Raw genomic sequence first — 20,915 nt, 5'->3', positions numbered from 1 at the left:
CAACAACCCAAAAATAAAAAGCCTGAGGAGAAGGAGGGCTGGGATTTGTTTGTTTGTTTTTGTTTTGTTTTTAAGAAGTCCAGATGTATAATCAGGGGGGAGATACGGATTCAAACTCAAGTTATTAGGAGTAACAGAAGTGTGTTGCTAACATGCAGAGTCAAACAGGGCTGGATCAAACCATAAGAAAATACATAATCATTATTCAGTGATATAGGGGAAGAGATTTAAATTTTCAGCTCCTCTGCTTACACTTCTTTGATTACAGAGATTGCACAGTATGGAGACTTTTTTTTTAAATAGACTGTAGTAAATTTTCTACTGCTGATTCTGAATAGACAGCTTCAATCTTTCATCTCCTCTGTCACAAATTAGAAAACCACATTTCTAGACTCTCAGCTGTTGGATATTTGCACTGCTCCAGCAACCGAAACAGTCTGCTTCCTACTCAGACTACAAATGATGTGACCCCTTCACACAGAGGACAACAGTGAATGAAGAGTGAAATGTGACAGCTGATGAATTCCTTGGGGTTAGCTTCCTTTCTATTCCAGAAATGGAGCATATGCAGTGTTTCATGCATGCAATGTGTAAGAAATAATAAAACCAACCTTTATTGTTTTATTGTGAGATTTCTATTACTGGCAATATTTCTTCTCTCCACAAATACATAAATGACAACTGCAGCTCTCCTTAAGCAAAGGAAAATACCTAGCAGACTGAATGCAAAGTAAACCTGAGACTTATAAGGGAAAAAGCTCACAAATGGAAAAGCACTATGGAATTTTAACGACTTTAAATAATACCTTTCTCGGCCAATCTTATGATTCAAGGATTTGATATAAAAATGCTTATAATCAATAATGCTATGCTTACTAATCACAATATTTCATTTTGGCATGCAACTGGCTTACATTTTAACATGAAATTTGACTCTGTGTTTTAAAGAAATTAAATTTAGCAGTATTCCCTTTGGAAGCCATTGTTAGCTCTTAGTACATTACATGGCATTAGTATGCCATTACTGAGATGCATAGCAGTCACTTTCTTCCTCAGGGAGAGTCTGTAATCCATTCTCTGAAACATGAGTATGAACGTAACTGAGAAGTTTTGCTTACTGAGAAGTTGTCATCTCTACTATTTATTCATTTGTCCTTGCCAGAATTATTTCTTGGGAAATACTCTCAAATACTTCATATTTCTTCATAACAGCATAATTCTTCCCTGCTGTCATCATGATAGCACCTTGCTGTGCCTTCCCCTTCTCTCTCTTTCACCATAACTCTTAGTTCAAGAGGAACACTGAGGGCATCCTGGGCCAAGACCAAGATGACTGTGAACTTCTGCACTCTCTGTCAGTCTCTGTCTCATTTTTTCAATACTGTGCACTTCACAGAACACTGGGCAGGAACGCTCTGATTTTCTTCCTCGGTGTTTATTTGTTATTTACAGTGCAGCATTACAAGTAGTTTGTGAAACAGAGCTAAAGCCATTTTAAAACATCCCACTGGAGAGAGGTTATAACCCGACACAAGCCCACATAGCAATCATTGTGCGACAGTGTTCAAGAGACATGATTATTGACCATAAGAGGAGTGCTCTGTTTCAGCACACTCTCTTCTCTGCAATCGCTCAGTTCTGTTTACATTTAAAATCATATTCACCCTAAAAGGCCTACAGGCAAATTTACTGTCTGTTTCACCACCATTGTGCTGCTGCTTTAGATGTGTGTTCTTCCTATTCATTCAATTCAAATTCATAACCTCTTTTACAAATACAACCGTATTATCTTCTTTTGAGGCCCCTTCCAACCCCTGCAATTCTGTGATAATCATAGAAATGGATAAATATTGACTCTTGCTCCTCATGGATAATAAAAACACTTATTTCACCGATTCATCTTGTTATCATTCAGATAGAGTACCTAATACTAAAATTTGACATTTTATCAGACGAGCAAGCTGCTGGGTATGTTCAAGTAATCAAAAAGCTTACCTACAGAAGACTAACATCAGGGTTCAGGCTACTCAGCTAGGCAGTTCAGATATCATTTCAACAAGTTTTAATCCCCTCTACAGGAGAGTATCCAAGAACTAAATTTTATACTGCATATCCAGTTTCCAAGGCAGACTCTATACAGATATATAATTTCCATAGTTTTTTCACTTTTAACTGTTTCAGGCTACACAGTTTGGATCAATTTTTCTGATTTGACTATTTTCACCAAGGACTACATAAACAAAACAAACTTTCTTCAGGCTACATATGTTGCTATTGTTATCTTTTTCTAAACAAACAGTCTTTGTTGGTTCTGTCAATACTACACATAAATCAGGACCCATCTAAAACATGAATGCAATGCACTAAAGCTCTATTCCGACCACCACACACACTGCTGAAGCTTCCTTTTTCATAGAACATAGAAAGCCATCTAAGAAATATATAAGCTACTATTTTACCCATAACTACAGCCTATCATAAAACTTCCAACAACAGGAAAAACAAACGGTTGTCAGATGATCACGAGTCACCAGAACTTTTTAGTTAATTTTTAGTTAAAAATTTTGCTGAAATACATTCAGCTATGATAGAAATCACTCTTGATAGAGCGAGGTCTAGAAGATAATTTTCCATCAATGCCAAGAAGATGTTTAATTTGTAAATTGAAAAACATCAATTTGAGCAAAGTTTCAAACTGAAGTCAAAATTCCTCCCAGAGGGGGGAAAAAAAAAAGGATTCCAAATCACATCCCACATGACTGCTCTGATTACTGGTTGATTACTAATTGAAAATTCTACTTATTTTTCAACTCTTCTTAGAATGCAAAAGCAGTTGCAATTCTTTGAAGTTTGTGAAATTTCCGAAAGCTTCTGGCAATGTTAAAATTGACTTCTGCATAGCTCTACTCACACAGTGAAAAACACTAAGAGGGAGATGTGTTAGAAGATGCCTCTATATCTACTTTAAAATAATGCTGAGCTATGAAAAATAAATCTACATTTGATCAGTAATGCTTTAAAAGCTAAATTACAGCTACAATATGTAATGAGTATATAAAACTTTCTGAATAAGAATAAAATTAATATAAAGAAATGAAGTTACAATTGCTTGAAGAGACATAACTATCTGATATTATGATATAGCTACCAAAGGCAAATCAGAGCAGGTCCAAAAGTCCCCTTTGTCTTCTAATCACAATGCTTCCAAGGACTCAAAGCAGAATTTTAGTAAATCGTAGGCTTGCACATAAAACTGGATCTCAATATTAGTATTAAGATAGAACGTCTCAGATAGGAATTATGCACTTTCCAAAGCAATGAAAACACTGCTACAGGGTAGATACAAGTAGCATAAATTAATTTATAAAGTCTGTTAAACAGCAGCATCTCTCCTATTGCCTAGTAGAAACAGTAATGTTCTGTGCTTACAAGTATGTAAAGATCCAACTTATCTATCTTATGGATATTTCAAGGTAATGAATCTCATAGAAAATTATCTTTTTTATTAAACAAACACATTTACTTTGCATAAACACAACAAACAGCTAAAGAAATAAACAAAACAGCATATGCAAAATGAAGCTGATTCTCAACACATGGATATCACATATTTCTCAGTTACTTAGAGAATGCCAATATAACATCCTCTAGCTCAAATTAAATCACAAACGCTCACGCACAAGAAGCAGTAAAGGAAAAGCAATTAGCAAATTTTCAGCTTACTAGTAGGGTAGATCAGCATCTGCCAATTGGTGTTAACATCAGAGTCAGCATATGCTATACAGCATGTATCAACTATATCTTTTGGAACATATCCCTCTTTGGAAAGTCTAGGCATAACTCTGCACTAACTCTTTCTTCTCTAATACAACTCTAAAGATTAAGCATTTCCACTGATGATTTCATCTAAAAATTTGTGTTAGATATGTACTAATTTAGTCCTTTGTCTTACACTAAAAGGCTACAAATGTCAGATTGTCACTGATTAGGGCATCACTAAATTGAGTCAAATAGACTGATGGATGCAAATCCCACTGACAGTAATAGAAAAATTCTTAGGAGGTACTGAGTACTGAAAGTGATGCAAGATTTGAACACTGAAGCTCTCTTCACACAGTAAGATCAAAGAAATTAATAGAGACAATACCGTAACAATAACAACATGAGAGTCTCTCTTGTCTAAAACACATTTTACCAAAGCAAAATTGAATTACACGGGGTTATATGGCAGACCAAGTCAGCATTCCAATAGAATATCTCTAGACAAAATCAAAATGAATCTTCTGGGGAACAACAGCTGGTGAAGAACTAATGGAATGTCACTCTCATGGCAGAAGCTTACTCAGACTGCGCCATATCACAGGAACTATGCAGACCCTGAATCCCAGCTAGTGAGACGGTGGAAAAAGATGAATCTTTTAAGAGAATTTTCAAGTGAATCAAGTGTCAGAGTTCAGTTCTTCAAAGTGAACTGTAACTTCGGTAAATTGGAAAAGTTCACTTTTAAGATATTTCAGACAAAAAAAAAAAAAGTAACACCTTATTTTGTCTCAACAGAAACACTACAGAGAGATTCTTCTTCATCCATATGAATGTATGGATAGAACAGGAAGAGGGGAAGATTTTCATAATGCTATTTTTGTGATAAAGCAGCTGTTTCCTGAGGCAGCCATTTCCATAAGATATTTTCTTTTCTATACCTCTTGTTCCTCCACAAAAACAAATATTACTTTCATTATGTTGGGATCTTTTTGTTAGCATTGTTAGGGTTTTGGTTTTGCTTTGTTTTTCACCTCTCCTTCGAAAACATCTGAGCCAAAGATTTTGGAAACAAGATGAGAGTGCTTTCTCTCACAACTGCAAAGGAGACAATATGGAAATAAACCGCAGCAACATAAACTAATCTTTTAGATTTTCATCTCCATTTTCCAGAAAAAATGTTTAAAAAACAACAACAAAAACAAAAGAGAAGTGCTCATGAGTGGAAGCAAAAGGAAAACTATTGAAATACCATAGTTGCATGTTCTCCTTTGTTGTTGTAGTAATCCAACTCTGGAAATTTGCCTTTTTTTTTTTTTTTTAGCAAAATAATAATAATAATCTGTCCTGCCTTCTTTTCATTTTCTGCATGAAAACGGGAGCATCTATGGAAGAATCTTCAGGTTTCTGTGCAGGTCTTTTTTTTGAGCTCAGTCTATTCACCTTGGTCAGACATCAAGAATTCTGGGATTCCTAACCATAAACTGCAATGCAATTTCCAAGAAGACTGAAAACAAATATATTGAACAAGTACAGCTTATTCTAGGAGTACTAACCTGTGAACCTTTTTGCATTATATTACAAAAACCTTGATCTGTTTCTGCTTGATAATCAATGTCAGTACTTTTTGGCACCAAGAGTCAGATATGCATAAACTCCAGATCAAGCCCCAGAACTGTATTATTTATCATAAGCAAACACAGACAGGGAAACACAAGACTGTTTTTTATGTGCCACTAGCAATGCACAAAGTAGGCGTAACACAAAAGTTTGCAGTATTTATCGAGAATTATTTCAGAAAAAAATATATATAAAATTCCAATCTTGCATGCTGATCCGAAAGAAGCAAAATAAGATGCATTCGCTTTCAGTTTATCTTAGATGGGAAGGCCATTGGTGTGTTTCATTACAGTAGTGACTCTTACTCTGCAAGTGAGTTGGGGACCATTAACTATTCATAATAGAAAAATATTCATTGACAAGAGCTTTAGGAATTAAGCAGAACATCTCATGATCTCTTCGTAGCTTTCAGTAAGACACCCTTCTGAATCTCTATTGTAATTTCTTAGTGAGGCTGTGCCAAAAGGTCAAAGCATGACAGGTATTAAAGAGGATAATTAATAGGATGCTTGGTTGTGCCTTACATTTTTAGTAAGGTAAAACATAAAGTAATGCCTGAAAAAGAGGTCAGCTATAAGCAGCAATGAGGAACTAATCTGTACTCTGTGCTATGGCGTTTCAGATCAACATGGATTATATTAATCCGTGTGACCTGCCTGCAGTGATTCTTGCCACATGACACAGAAAATAGTGAGTACTGGGGGTAGCCAAAAGATGTCTTCAAGCTGCTGCAGATTAATACACCCACAGGAGGGGAGGGAGAGAGGCACTCAATATAACTCACCACCTCATAAGAAGTGAAACTGACAGCATAAGTAGGACAGATTTCCAAGTAAAGTATATTTTACTGAATTTATATGTCACTCGGGTACACTTGCATACAAATACAAGCCAACAATGGCTTGCTTTTATGTCCTCCTGTGTACTGCATCCCTTGGTTCTAAAGACCAGCGTCATAACAACCTTTTAAAGAGGAAAACCTAAAATAGCCTGTTTTCAAAGGGAAGTCTCACCTCCTTGTTGAATGGAAGCTAAGTGAAGGACTTACAAAAGAAATTTTATTCTGAAATCCCAGTGCCACTGCTGAATGAACAGTAAGCACCTTTCAGAGGTGGTATGTCAGTAAACCCTTCACTGCCAAAGCTGCAAGGCCAGATTCCACTCAAACAAGTGTGCTATTTGGTAGGTATAAACAGTCTTTACAAGTAAATGCCAGTAAAAACAGGCATAAAAAGCAGCTTACACTGCAGCAACGTGCTTCAATTTCCAGTATAAGCTTAGTTGGTTACTCCTAGGCAAAAAGAGATTACTACCTCCTTCTTCATGGAACACAGCAAACTCTCTATGACCCAGAAACTTCCTTACATATAGGCTCATGTTTGCAGCATGAGATTATAGATCTGAGCTTCCATTCTCAGCACTCACCAGCTGCCATCTGAAAGAGATCTAACTGTACAATGTTCTTCTATATTCAGTTTTCCCTAGGATCCAAATTCTCGGATCTCATGTTCCAGACGAGATTTATTTTTAGGCCAGATGACATTTGTTCCACGGGTCACGATACACAGGGAACTGAAGCTAGTATTTACTATATTTAGTATTGTTTGTCTGTAAATCTTACAAGTTAAGGAACATGCTTGGCATTGGGACCATATATGCGGACAATGCAACTTTACTACAATCACTTGGATTTAATCAAACTGTTGCTAGAAGTGTTCGAATACTTTTCTCTCACATTCTGCAGAATATGTTATTCATAAATCAGATTTATACATAAAAATGATCACTTGCATTAAAGACTTGTGCTTCCAACCAACTGTCCTGCGGCTATCTGTCCAGAATATTGATTTTGGTCTAGAAAAGAAAAAGATAATAAGTTCACATGTCTTTCAATTCAAAATCTGTGTTAATCCTCCTGCTTAAAGAGCATAAAGAAACCCAGCTGAGTAGGTCTGCAGTGTCCAACTAAATGGTAAAGGAGGTGATGCAGGAACACAAAAATTGTAATGCAGCCAAGGATCACTTCAAATTCACATTTCTTTTAGTTCAGCACTTACACATTTTAATCAATTGTTTTTTTTTGGGGGGGGGGGGGGGGGGGGGGGAGGGAAGATTTTCAGATTTCTTAGATTTTCTGATTTATCCATAAAAACATGTTGTACTTTATAGTTTTCATACATTCTGCTCCTGAAGTTTGCATTCAAGAGCCATACTGATACTGAATTCTGGTGTTGAAAACTTTGCAAACTGCAAATGTGCCACATGCAGTTTACTCTTCTTTTAATTAAGAGACATTTATGCTTCCAGATTCTTACATTAAAGCAACATAATTAATTTGCATTATTAACACACTCATGTTTTAATAATTCTGTTTCAAGAAGACAGGATTGATTACATCTACATAAATATGTTTAGTATTAATTGAAAACAGTCTTTAAAGGTGAAACTGAGAATGTGTTTGGCTATGATCTATTAAACATTTTCATGGCAGATGCCCATACTATAGCAGCAGTAGCTTTAGGAATACTTCATCTCTCAGTCAGCTTCTGTTCATCTTTCTTTGCTTCAAAGTAATTCTCGTTCTGACTACTCTTAAACTGTCAGCTACTTTAAGATCAAAAATGCAACTTGGAAGGGGATAGAGGAGAGGGGTGCAATGGAATGCAGTCCCTATCTTTATTCTTGGATGCATGGTGCATGCAGAATGCTGTTTTGATAAATGAGTATGAGATCCACCAGGAATAAGACTCAGCACAAAACATGCAGCTTGAGATAATATTTCAGAAAAGGAAACAGAAAAAAGTCTAATCATCAGACCAAGCGATTCAATTCATACTGTAGCATCACACACCGTATTTTCTTGCTATGGAGCTAAAAAAGCACTACTATGCTCTACAGATTGCACTGGAACTACTACTACTATGAATATACATGTATAAAAACACATATTTCCTTATTCCAGCATAATTTACTATCTGTTATGATGCATAGTGTAATTAAAATCTCACTGAAACACTGAAGTCTGTTATGATACCAGAGTACACAGCAGATAAGATACCCTGCAACACTGGAAAGCCAGTAATATACAATCACTTCAAGCTTTCCTTAGATGGCAGTTTAAAGACTCAAAATTAATGAAGCTGGAGGCCTCAAATTAATTAATACCTTCTGAAAACTCCTATCAAAATCAAACTCTCCAGGTTTAAAAATCACTATTCCAACACATTAATGCCTCAGTCAGACAATGTTATTAATTGCAGCACCAGGTATGTAACTGTTAATTAGCTTTAAGCGCTTTAGATGTAAAAATACCAAAGCCTAACTCCAGAAATTTCTACACCTTAAGTCCTTTGCACCACCTGTTGTGATTTAAGCCTGAAGAGACTGAATCATATGCACTAAAAGCCCATTAGGAAGTATCTGCAATATTGACTAAAATAAAAGACTAATGCCCAATTTTTTTTTTTCAAATGATTTTTTTCTTTTTTCACTTGAAAGATAACAATGCAAATTGCTTTTATCTCCAGTCTTAGGGCTTTTCATAATCTCACCATTCACAACCACGTCATATTCTTCAAGAAAGCTTATTCTCCCTTCTGAAGCTCTTCAGGAAATTCAGCCAAGAGGGATTGGAGTCATAGCACAGGTAGTCCAGCAGCTCTGCACTTCCTGTTGTCATGGTTTTATGATCATCTGTATTCCACATCATCACATCATGTAGTGTACTGGGAATCAAAGTATTAATGATCTGAACCAGCCCGTAAACCATTGACACCTGTTAAATAGTACTGTAGTTCTATGCCATCTGAAGTAATAACAGAGTATGTCTTTTCATCAAAATGCAGCATCCTTTTTTTTTTTTTTTTTTAATGGTAACCTTGCTTATTAATTTCAATAGAAGTTGTAAAATGGTTTAAACCACATTTTCTACCTAAGGCACTGACCTACACTATCATTCTTTTAAACTGACCTTTTTCTCAGCGTTTCTCAAATGTAATTTGTGGATCAGGTCCACTGATGAATGCAAGGAAAGAGGAATGCCAAATATCTTTGAAAAATCAAAGAAGTTGAAATTCATAAGGTAATTAATCCAGCTTCCAAAGAGGCATGTTTCCTGAATAGACTTTTATATGCATTTATGGGATATCAGACGCTACCCTGATCTAATCCCCAAAGTATAATTAGATACAACATCTAAGATCCAAGGAAAAGAACAGTTATCTCCTTATCTTTTCTCTCTATATATATATGTTTATTTATTTTCCTGTATATATTAGTTAGGCTTGATGACCTTCAAGGTCTTTCCCAATCTAAATGATTCTAAACTGTTAAGTAGCTTGATGCTGTTCATAGCACTGCACCTATTAGAGAACTAATATCTTCTTATTTCAGAAACTGTACATTTAGAGCAAGAGATACACTGGGAGGTTATCACTACCTCCAACAATGGAGCTTGCTTTCTGCAACAAGCAGCTTTGGGTACTCTCCATCACATTAAAGTTGGAAAAGACCTCCAAGATCATCCAGTCCATCTGTCCAGCTACCAGTAACATCTGCTAACCTATATCCCTAAGTACCATACCTCTATGGTTCTTGAACACCTCCAGAGACAATGACTCCACTAGCTCCATACCTTGAGATAGAAAATAACTAGAGATAGCAGCCTAAATCTTTCTCAACAGCACTCATAACATGCTATATGAATCTAACTGTAACAATTTTAACAATATCTTTGATCCTCCTGCTTCCAACAAAGATGATTAAAGAAGGTATTTATACTTGCTTAGAAAGCAACCAGGCGCAGTGTGTACGGGATTATAACTCTGCAAAGATTTCACAGGCATATCCAAGAACTTGCAGCTTGACTCTTTATAAAGCAGCTGCCCAAAGACCCACCAGTACAAAATTCCCAAAGCTCCTTCCTGTTAACTTTGCATTGTATGTTTTAACCTCTGCAATGATCCTCTCCCTTACCTTTGCAACAACACGTTCACAAATACTGTTAAGGCATATTTGCTTCTTTAGATATATTCCCTGAACCATAAGATCCTCTGTGCAACTCAAGAGTACAGTGCCCCAGTTTTAGATTAAACATTTTTCAAGTGTCTAAAAACTTAATTGCTTAAAAGTTGTCTTCAGAAATACTGTTGTTTTTTCCTTTACCTCACTCCACCCATTAGAATGTAAAATTCTAACTACATGGTCCCATTTTGTGTCTTTTTAAAACTAAGATAGGGTTCAAAGTCTAAAATACCATACTTTAGCTTATTTACTATTTCTGGCATGAATGTGTTGAACAACTTATTCACCACCAATGCCAACATGCTGACATAATGGAATATTTTTCCATGAAGAACAGTAAGCACTTTGTCCCTTGTGTTTATGCAATTAAGCATGTTTTGTTTTGTTTTTGTGTGTGTTAAGAAAACGTTCCTTCCTTCCTATTTCTCAAATAAATGTATTATAAAAGTCACGCAACACGGCAATTCTGTTTTAGTTGACAGCACTCAAATAGAGGCCACCAGGCACTAAGAAATGCCAAGCTTTAGGGAGATGAAGCTGTACACAAGCTAACATCAGAAGAACTCTGGCTGAATATCTTGAAGAATAACAAATACATCACTTTTAAAAAACTTTATATGCATACATACAGACATACCTTAATTATATTAAATATAACACCTAATTATTCCAACAAGTTCTTCTTAGTTTCATTTATGCTTACTAAGATCAATACAGTCTTTTAGTACCCAGTACATTCACAACGACATGAAGCTATACTTTGATCAAGCTAGACTGCTGCTTGTATTTGAAGATGGTGACAATCAAAGACCAGTTTCCCTTGAAATTAATGTTGAGGATAAGTAATCTGAGCCAGAACTTCAAAAGTCAGCTGAGCTGATCAGCCAGCTATCCCAGCATGTTCTGTGTCATGGCTGAATTTCTGACAGGGTCTCAGCTATGCCCTTCCTCTTAATCCTGAGACACTGTAATCGCATTACCAATATGGAGTGTTTAATTAGTTCTGGAAACCTACTCTAGGGAGAGTAGGTTGGCTTGTAATACTCAAGGGAGAGTTAATCAGAAATAGATATTTTCTGCATCTAAACTGGCTCAGTGAAATTAGGATCTCAAAAACAGCCTATGGAAAGTAATGACCTGAGCCCCTTAAGCTGTTTTCAGATGAAAACAGCTGTTCTCTAACATCTGAGTTGCCATCCTGGAGTTACTCTGTTTTAAGTGACCTCAATAGTACCCATCCAATGGGAATTTTGCAGGAATTAGTCGTAATGACAAACAGGACTCAAAGATGTGAAGCTTCTGGAAACAGGAGCTTCATTTGGCCAGTTCTTTACCCCTAGCTGAAATGCAAGCATTTGCTTAAGCTTCATAAGAACAGTCCCACGGAAATCATCATTCACATGCTCAGTAGCCACCTTTCTCATGCATTTTCCTGTTTTATCACAGAAGTGACAAGAATGACATCTGCAGTAAAGAGCCTGAAGCTGAAACAGGACAAACAGTTGCTTGTCACTGCAGAAATATTAGGAGCAAATTAGCCCACCCAACCAATTCTAAGTTGCACACTGGTTCTAGAATGATACAAATGGCAGATGGAAAATAGCCTCCATATGTTAATGACTCGAAGCATCTCTGTAAACCATCACTCTAAAAACAAGTGTTATTCAGTATTATAAGAAGGGGGTGGGGGATGGGGGGTGGGGGAGGGTTGAAATGGAATCACCCTATCAGACAAGATTTTTGGTTAACCAGCTTCAGCATGCTGCCTCCAGCAATAGGAAGGAAATTTATGCTTTGGAAGAAAAACAGTTTCGGCCTGTGATGTACCTAGTCAGCCTACAGTGAACTCCCACTCACTGCTCTCTATTGATGTCTTTCTGCAAACGGACCCTCATTCCACTGGGAAAACTTCACAACTGGGAGAGAGCTCCACTGCAGGAACATAATAGTCCTTCCTCAACCCAAGGAGTGATCCTTCTGCATGCTGTGGATGGAGCAGATTAACTCAAAAAAAAAAAAAAAAAAAAAAAAAAAAGAGGGTAGTGGCTCAAGACTATCTTATTTTAGAGAAGCTAAAACAATATTGGGGGGAAAATAGCATTTATAGCAAAATTTATCCATCAGCTCTTGTCAGATAAACCTTTTCTATCTCAACTCATCTCAGCAAACACTAGCTGACATCACAAGCCAAGTAAGCATTGCCAAACTCTGAAAATAAATCTCAGCACCCTTATGGCCTGTGGAACACAAAACATGACTTCCTAAAATTTGTTTCTCATTTCAAATCAGGGAACAATTGAAATAAAACCTTCTAAAGAGTTTGATTAGAAGTATTCATTAGCTTTCACTGAAACACGGGCAAAGCCAAAACTTACTTTCCCATTTATTAGACCAACTAACTTGAAATGCTGGATGTTAGGTTATATTTAATCTCCTTCCTAAACTCATATAGATAAAGATGTCTTTTAGATCTGCCTTCTAGAATACAATTTTCTATACTACAGTAGAACAAGCAAGTAAAAATGAACTGCTTTAATCTGTGACTGATGTGATGCATGATCCTGACTGGCATTGCCTTTTGCATGTCAAAGATTTTCACTTCTCAGTGCACATGGCAACATAAGCTGACTGACTGAACTAACCAGAGGGTGTTTTCATTTAATCAGCTTCACCTGGCCCAGGAAATGGCAAATATTACTACTGCTTTACCCACGCTGCACATTTCTAGTTATTCAGATACAGGGCCATGGCAGCAATGCAGGCATTTAACAACACAGGGAACCCTTATTTGACACAAGCCATAAAGCACACACCAGGAGATATCTGGAACACAGATGTATTCACAAAAATATTTCAATCTGAAAATATTGATTAAGCAATAATGTTTAAAAAAAAAAAAATCCCTCAAATATGAGTTAAGGCCTGCAGCAATTAAGAGGATGATATATTTAGATAGCAAATAGTAATTTTGCTCTTCTAGCTATGCACAGAGAGCCACTGCTGGCAGTACCTTACAAAGCTGAATCAGGTAGTTAATCTAAAAGAGGGGAAATGAAAATTGGCCAGCAGGGTTGCTCCTGATGATTCCATCTCAATTAGATGTAATTATTCCAGGATTCTAGCAGTAAGTTTGAAGATACAGATCTCAACTAAGCAATTCCAGCAAGCTCACCAGTTTACTTTGCTCTGATGTTTTATGATGCATGCACGTTCTATGCATGAACATTTGGGTGTCTTAGGAAAAGCATCTCTTGCATGTACTCACTGCAGGAAGCTGGCTTTTACCCATGGATGGCAGATGGCATCATCAAAGCAGCACAGCTGTACTGTAAGTAACTCCTACACTAAATGAATTACTGCTAATGGGAGTCAGTCAGTATCAGGATTGAAAACAACAGAATCTGAAGATGAATGGGCAGCACTGGGGAGGACTAGACTACATCATCCCTGGTAAATCTGCCAAGTCTAAGTGTTCCCAAGCTGAGTAGACTGCTATCACTAGGAGGCAGGATGTTCCGGCACTTTATCAGACAGGTGTTCTGGAAGTCCTAAGGTTTCCCGTGTTATTTTAGCAACATAGACAACAAGAGCAACAGAGAAACACTGTGTCACTGCTAATGCAGCATAGGATACTTGACCTCCAATTTTAGTACCGCAAGGCATATTGAGAAAGTTCTTAACTGCTGCTAAACACAAGGTTCTGCTGGCCTCCTCTCAGGTACAGAGGATCAAATGCAGTTGCCTTGGTGCTACCCGGTGCACCCTACCAGCTCCCTCCCAACAAACAGCCCATCATTTTGCCTGCAAAATCAACATCATTCCTATCAACAGCAGCATATAGGAATCTCTGCCAACAGATTTTAAGAGACTGATGTTTCCAGTACATGATAGAACATTCTGCAACATCAAAATCCAGTTTCTATTTCCATGGAAGACAGATTGAAGGTGAACATGGTCTTCAAAAACAGCAATGCCCTGCTGAGTAGCATACTGTATTCCATAGGACTATAACAAGCATCCCATTCAGCACAGAAACCGTTTCCCCATCTCACCTATCCCAGTGTTCGAATAGAAAATTAGGGAAATCATTGCATAATTTTGTCCATTCAGTAACAATGCTGTTAGACAAATGAGCTACATCTTCTTAACAATACATTTAACAAATGAACAGGCTAGATACACATTACCAATATACCAGACAGAAATAAAAGTTCTTATTTTACACTACAAAATATATGGTAGCACAGAGTAGAAAGGCTCTATCAGCAAAGTTTCAAAAATTATTAAGTCTGCCCTTTTCTTAGTTAGAAACAAAACAAAATGACTATTTAACTCTGCAAAATATCACAAATTTATTAAATGCAAATGAACAGGAAGAACTTGCAACCAGCAGGCTCCATTGTGGCTAAGCCATGACTTCAAAGCTACAAAAAGCTCCTGAAACCAAAAAAACTCACCAATCTGGTTTAATGGTCACCTTTGCCAGATCAAGTTTGAATGCAATATAATTTATTTGCAGAACATTATTATAAAATTACTGGCTGCTTCCTTCTAAATCAATTAAATAGCTGGACTGTGGAATAAACAGAACTACTCACCTCTACACAACAGCAGTAGTCAGTCCACACAAGTGTCTGGAGGGGAAAAGAATAAGCAACTAAAGCAATGGGAATGAATAGTGAAATTATCAACTACACCAGAGGGTTCTAATTAACTCACATTCTTTTTCAAAGGCAGTTGGGGTAGGTGCAAAGACAAATGTCTTAGGCAAATTTAGCAACAGATTCTCAGCATGCTACACTGAGGGAAGTAAAAACAACCTCTGAGCAACAAAGCACAACAGAGAAAAGCAAGACCTTTCCATCAGTTGTTTGCTTCACTTTTTACTGAAATAAGAAATCGAATAGTTCTGTATCCTGCTAAGGTGGGAGCCCTGTGTCTCATCAATCACTTCTTATTTTCTAAACATGAATTATTATGGATTTTCGATTTGAGAATAGTTTCAATTTTACAAACCTGTAGAGATTCAACAGAATTTCTTGTCATCAGCACAAATTAATGTTTCACTATTTTGTCAAAGTAACAATTGCTTAAGAAATCTAACTCCTATTTGTGCACAAGCTCTCTAAGTTGTCCATGCTCTGAATTGGTAGGCATTTACGCCTGTATACAGAGAAATGGTTGTTCCAACTTTAAGCAGTGTGGTATTAAATGCTCACTGTGCTGACTGGACAGAAAAGGCATGTGGTTCATATGTTTCAGGATTACAGATTCTCATTTGCTTACATAAATTTTAATTGAAGAGGACTGAAGTTCTCTACCTACCATATGAAATCTGGTTACAATGGTATTTAATGATCCTGTATATAATATTGTGATAGATGTAAACTGATCAAAATGGACTGCTGGCTATAAGATTTTTATGTATTTTTTAAAATCTTTCAATTTACCTAACTAATTAAAGGGAAATATTATATCTATTACAGGAAATACTGTATGCTTACCCAGTAAGAAAAACAAGTTATGCTTATGATTCTTCATTAGAAACGCAACATAAGTAAACAGTCTAAGATAATAATTATTCAATTCTGTCATATTCACTATCCCTCTTTTTCAACAGCAAGAAAAATTATCACTTTTCCTATGGAAACAGCTTTCTGCAACTCTCAGACCTGCAGGGATGGCAGTTGTTAGTTTTTGCTATTAATGTGTCTGATTTCCATTTGGACTTGCAGGTTTGACCCATTCATTATCTACTTCCAAACATACTCTGATAATATTAATACTGCTATCGCACATTACTATTTCATGTAAGTGACAATACTTTGAAACATTAACTTGCATAGAATCTTGAAAGTGCATTCGATCCTTGGCATGCCTTAAAGACACTGGATTCTAAAACTTCTCTGTTAAGAATTTACAGACTTAAACTTGATGAACGAACTCATTGAAAGACTAACTGCCCTTCTAGCACAACTTCTCCTAAGCACAGTACATACATACATACATTTTTATTGATTACAATATTATGTTCTTTGTTAAAAAAATGACACGCTGAAGACTTTTAAGTAGGCTCGTCAAGAAATTACCTGTTATCTCTTTGTAAACCTCCACAGTCACAGATGCCAAAAGATTTACACTGAAACTTCATGTAGTCAAGAACACCTTCAAGTTGAGCATGCATCTGAAGAACTAACCATTTCTAGCTTATAAAATTGCATGAAAACACAAGTTCTATACACACTGAACAAAAAATCACATCTTGAGAGGTTTTTCACCAAAGCCAACTGAACAGACAGAAATCCACCTTACAGGAAAAGTAGAGAGAAATCTTTTGAAAATGGAACAGATTTTTCAAACTCCTCCCTCATCTCACCAAAAGGATCTGGGATTCAGTAAAGATATGAAGCTATTTGTGTGTTAAGGACACCACTTTGCAACACTGGAGGCCCGGGTTCGAATCCCCCCTGTGGTGCAAGTGGTAGAAGTGCCGCTCTGCTACACAGGAGGCTCGAATCCTGGGGGTTGGACTCGATGATCTCTAAGGTCCCTTCCAACCTGCACAAGACTGTGATACTGTGATAACAATGTGGTGTCACAAACTAATATAAATCCAAAGTTCCTTTGTCAGTGTATTAAGTTAATATAAAAAGTTACTATTACAACTAGAGTCTAAATCCACTCCATACATGACAAAGAGGTTACGCAAGGATCCAGCACTTTTTAGTGCTAACAAGAGATACAGAACTGCTTCCTGGCTTTCTTCTTCCCACTTGCCTGACAGACAATGAGTAATCCAGCAGACTAGACTGGCAGAGGTCACAATTTGGAAACAGATCCTCAGGCAATTCAAAAAAACCTTTGAAAAACACTGAAGGCACAAAGTGTGCAGCTTCTAAGCAACCCTTGCTTACAACAAACTTTGACCATTCTCTCTCTGCAGACACAAGAGACAGCATTACAGTTTCTTGATGAGTTAGAGCAAATTCCCCAGGGCCAACTGCCATACATTCAGCAAATACTCTTGAAATCTTGCAGTCTGTCTTTCATAATGCGCCGTACATTGTTATGTGGTTTCCCCCTTCCTTATATCAAAAAACATTAACACATTAAGCCCTTCGCAATGTTAAATCAAGTGGGAAAAAAAAAAACAGATCAAAGTCCAATTCACAGATCTTATATGCAACCCAAATGGCAGTGAATCAACACATGCCCTTAGTCCACGGCCGCAAAGAACAAGCACTGAAGACACACTGCACTACTGAGAAAAAGGTACAGACCGCAAATTCTTGAAGGAATGAAGGTGCAAAAACATTCATTTTTTATTTTCAAACACAGCAGCCTGAGTAAGGAAGTTCAGGGTCTTTTTCCTTGAAAAACACAATAGGCCTAGAAATGGAGAATGGCTGACAATCATAACTACACATATGAGATTAATCTGTATCTTCTTGGACAAATTACAGGAAGCTGTTGTGCCTCAGAAGGTGATCCTATGGCTCCCCAGTACACATCCTATTTCAGCAGTGGATCTGTATACATTCTCCTACAATTCTCTAAGCTCACAGATTTTATACTTTCTGTCTACACAGAGAACAGGAAATAAATGCCCCCTATGAAATCAAACGTTTGAAGTGATCAAATATTTGGTTAATGATCCCTACATTCCCGCTTTTATGTGTGCATAAAACTAATTAATATACTAACTCTTCCTTTGTATTTCTCCACACCATTTAAAAGCTCGTTTTCTAGTCACATTGAGAAAAGGGTTACGCAGAATTTGACACATTGATATGAGTGCTTGGGCTGCTAACACACAAATGCATGGGTTGTTTGTGGAGTGGGGCAAATTCTCCACACTTACTCTATGCTGACCCCTGTTTCTGTTTGTTATTCCAATACCCAACATTCCCCGCAGCAGACTGAGTTTGCTGCTGTAAGGAAGGGACTCAAAAAATAAGATCATACAAAGCCATAGCAAAGGTCACATTAAAGCAAAAACAATCAAACAAACAAACTACAACATCATTTTGGTCATAAATTCCATACTCAGTACTTTTGGAGATGCAGTGTACAATATATTACCCGCACTGTCCAATTCCAAAGGATTTCTTGCACTGCTATGAGGAACAATCAAATCCTAAAAACAATTCCCTAAAAGTACTCTAGGAGCAACATATCTGTTCACTTAGAGATAGACAGTATCAATCTAATTATTTTCTTTCCCCAAGCTCACATAATACCTCCGAAAAATCAAGCATACCTGTGAGTTTCAACATCAAATTTGTTTAAGACTGAAAGACTGACATGTAGAAATACCCATATTGATCCTGCTCTCCTATGATGCCATCTAAGAGAAACCTATGATCAAACCAGACTTTATTTGTCAAATGAAATGACAGGATAATTTTTTCAATGCTATAGTTGGTAAATATTCTAGGTGCCAGATACAAGGAGTGCTGATATTCAATCAGCATATCAACAGTTTCAATCAGACTGGGAATAAGCTACAGTAAGTGTCAATGATGCGTACATGGAAAGGCTTCATAGTGCTCCATCTCAGTTCTCCCAATCTTCCGATGGCACGTGATGTATCAGTTGCCTGGAAAATCTTTCCATTAAAAGAGAAAATGAAAGTGTTTCCTTCAGATAGTGAGATTCAGAAGGTGAGAAGATAGCTGGGAGAACTTTGAGCATGCGGGAAAGAGCAAAATGGCATGGAACATCAGAGGGAAAATACATGCCACACATACACAGGATGATGGCTGAGAGAACTGTCAGATATCATTGCTATTCTGCAGTAAGGAACACAAGGGCACACAGTAGAAAAAGAACTTGAAGATCTCAAGCATTGGTCTGATCAATAACTTTTGTAACTGCAGTTCCTGCATCTAAACCTACGAAAAAATATGTGATACCCTTGCCTTGTATCACAGCCTGCTCCACATCACAGCCCATAGATAAAGGCAGTAAGAACTCTGAGTGGAGTGAGGCCCTTCAGCTTATTCACTAAGTCATTGTTTTCTCACTTATTTGAAGCTCTCAATTTTATTTATAATTTTATTTATAATACTAAATACAATTAAAATGAAACATTTACTGTCTATTAGCTTACTTACAAATACCTTTTAATTGGATTATTATGATCATAGAATCATTTTGGGTGGAAGGGACCATCAAAGGTCACCTTGACCAGCTCCCCTGGAATGAACAGAACACCTACATCTCAGTCAGGTTACTCAAAGCCTGGTAGAGCCTGACCTTGAACATCTCCAGGGACGGGGCTTTCATCACCTCCCTACACAAACTGCTGCAGTGCCCCACCACCCCTACTGTAAAAAAACTTCTTCCAAATATCCCACCTAAATCTCCGCTCTTTTAGTCTGAAACCATGTTCCCTTGTCCTATCACAGCAGATCCTGCTAAAGACTCTGTTGCTTTCCATCCTATATCCCTCATTTAGATACTGAAAGGGGACGGGGGAAATAAAAGAGACTGTGAGAACATTCCTTCAAATCAGGGTACCCCTGACATCAGTAGCACCACTAACAACACATCTGTATTTAAAGCAATGTGTTTCAAGTGAGGTGCACCAAAGAATCCCCAACCTACAATTCTGACCTTCCGCTGACTGATAACAAAGGTCTTGCTGCAGTCAGAACTTCTACATACCTCAACAGAAAATCAAGAATGTGGGTAAACATAACTTTATCAAACTCTTGTGATAGTGGGTTCAAAACTTTTTACAGTTTAAGAGATATAGCTAGCTACATATATTGACTATGAAACTAAGGATGTCAGTGGGGTAGAAACAAGCAGTGACTCAAGTAGTCCTGCAGTAAAAGTAACTCATGGCTCCCACTTCTCTACTCCAAAACCAAGTCTGCCTCTATCACCTCAGTCTTTTATGTTTTAGAATTTTTGTCATATAAACTGCTAAAAATGGCTCCTCAACCTGTACCTAGGTAAAGTGATCTGGAATTGGGAAGAAATGTTTCAGATGTACTATCAACAGCTGCTGCTCTGGGGGGAGGGACATTAACTATTTTCTTATACTGACCTGAGAAACACAGTACTTCAATTTATCACACAAAGAAATTTTCTGGGTTCCTTATATTCACATATTAAGCCCCCAAACCCACCACTGACTGTTAAGTTCTACTTTCTGCACAGCAGTTCTCTCACTACCCACAGTTGTACTGAATCCCTCAACTTGCAGTGTATCTTAACCAGTCTTTCCAAGGCTTAACCCAGATCAGCCTGTAAACAATGCATTAAACTTACTATTTTCACTATACTCATCTTTACTTAAGGGCAAAAAGCATTCAGGACTGAAGTTCAATTTGAATAATAAAATATACCTGTCATTGGCTTTAATCATGAAATTTCAGTTTCTAAAATGAATTTATTTGATCTAAGCTTCAGAGCTTTGCATCTTGCTATGCTTTTCATCTAATGAATACACAATTACCTCTCATTCATTTATCCAGTGGTAGAGGACAATAAGGTCATCCTTT

The 20,915-nt window shown here is 37.1% G+C and overlaps 1 protein-coding gene across 6 annotated transcripts in view; it reads right to left on the bottom strand.

Moving 5' to 3' along the window:
• GALNT18 (polypeptide N-acetylgalactosaminyltransferase 18) overlaps positions 1-20,915 on the bottom strand; it is a 224,944-nt gene that overhangs the window by 126,949 nt on the left and 77,080 nt on the right. The window lies entirely within an intron of this gene.

Source organism: Coturnix japonica, chromosome 5, assembly GCF_054131305.1.
Source record: "Coturnix japonica strain WE chromosome 5, WE-NBRP24, whole genome shotgun sequence".
Classification (NCBI taxonomy): domain Eukaryota; kingdom Metazoa; phylum Chordata; class Aves; order Galliformes; family Phasianidae; genus Coturnix; species Coturnix japonica.
Note: the sequence above shows the minus strand (reverse complement) of the source record. Positions and strands in the feature narration are given on the sequence as shown.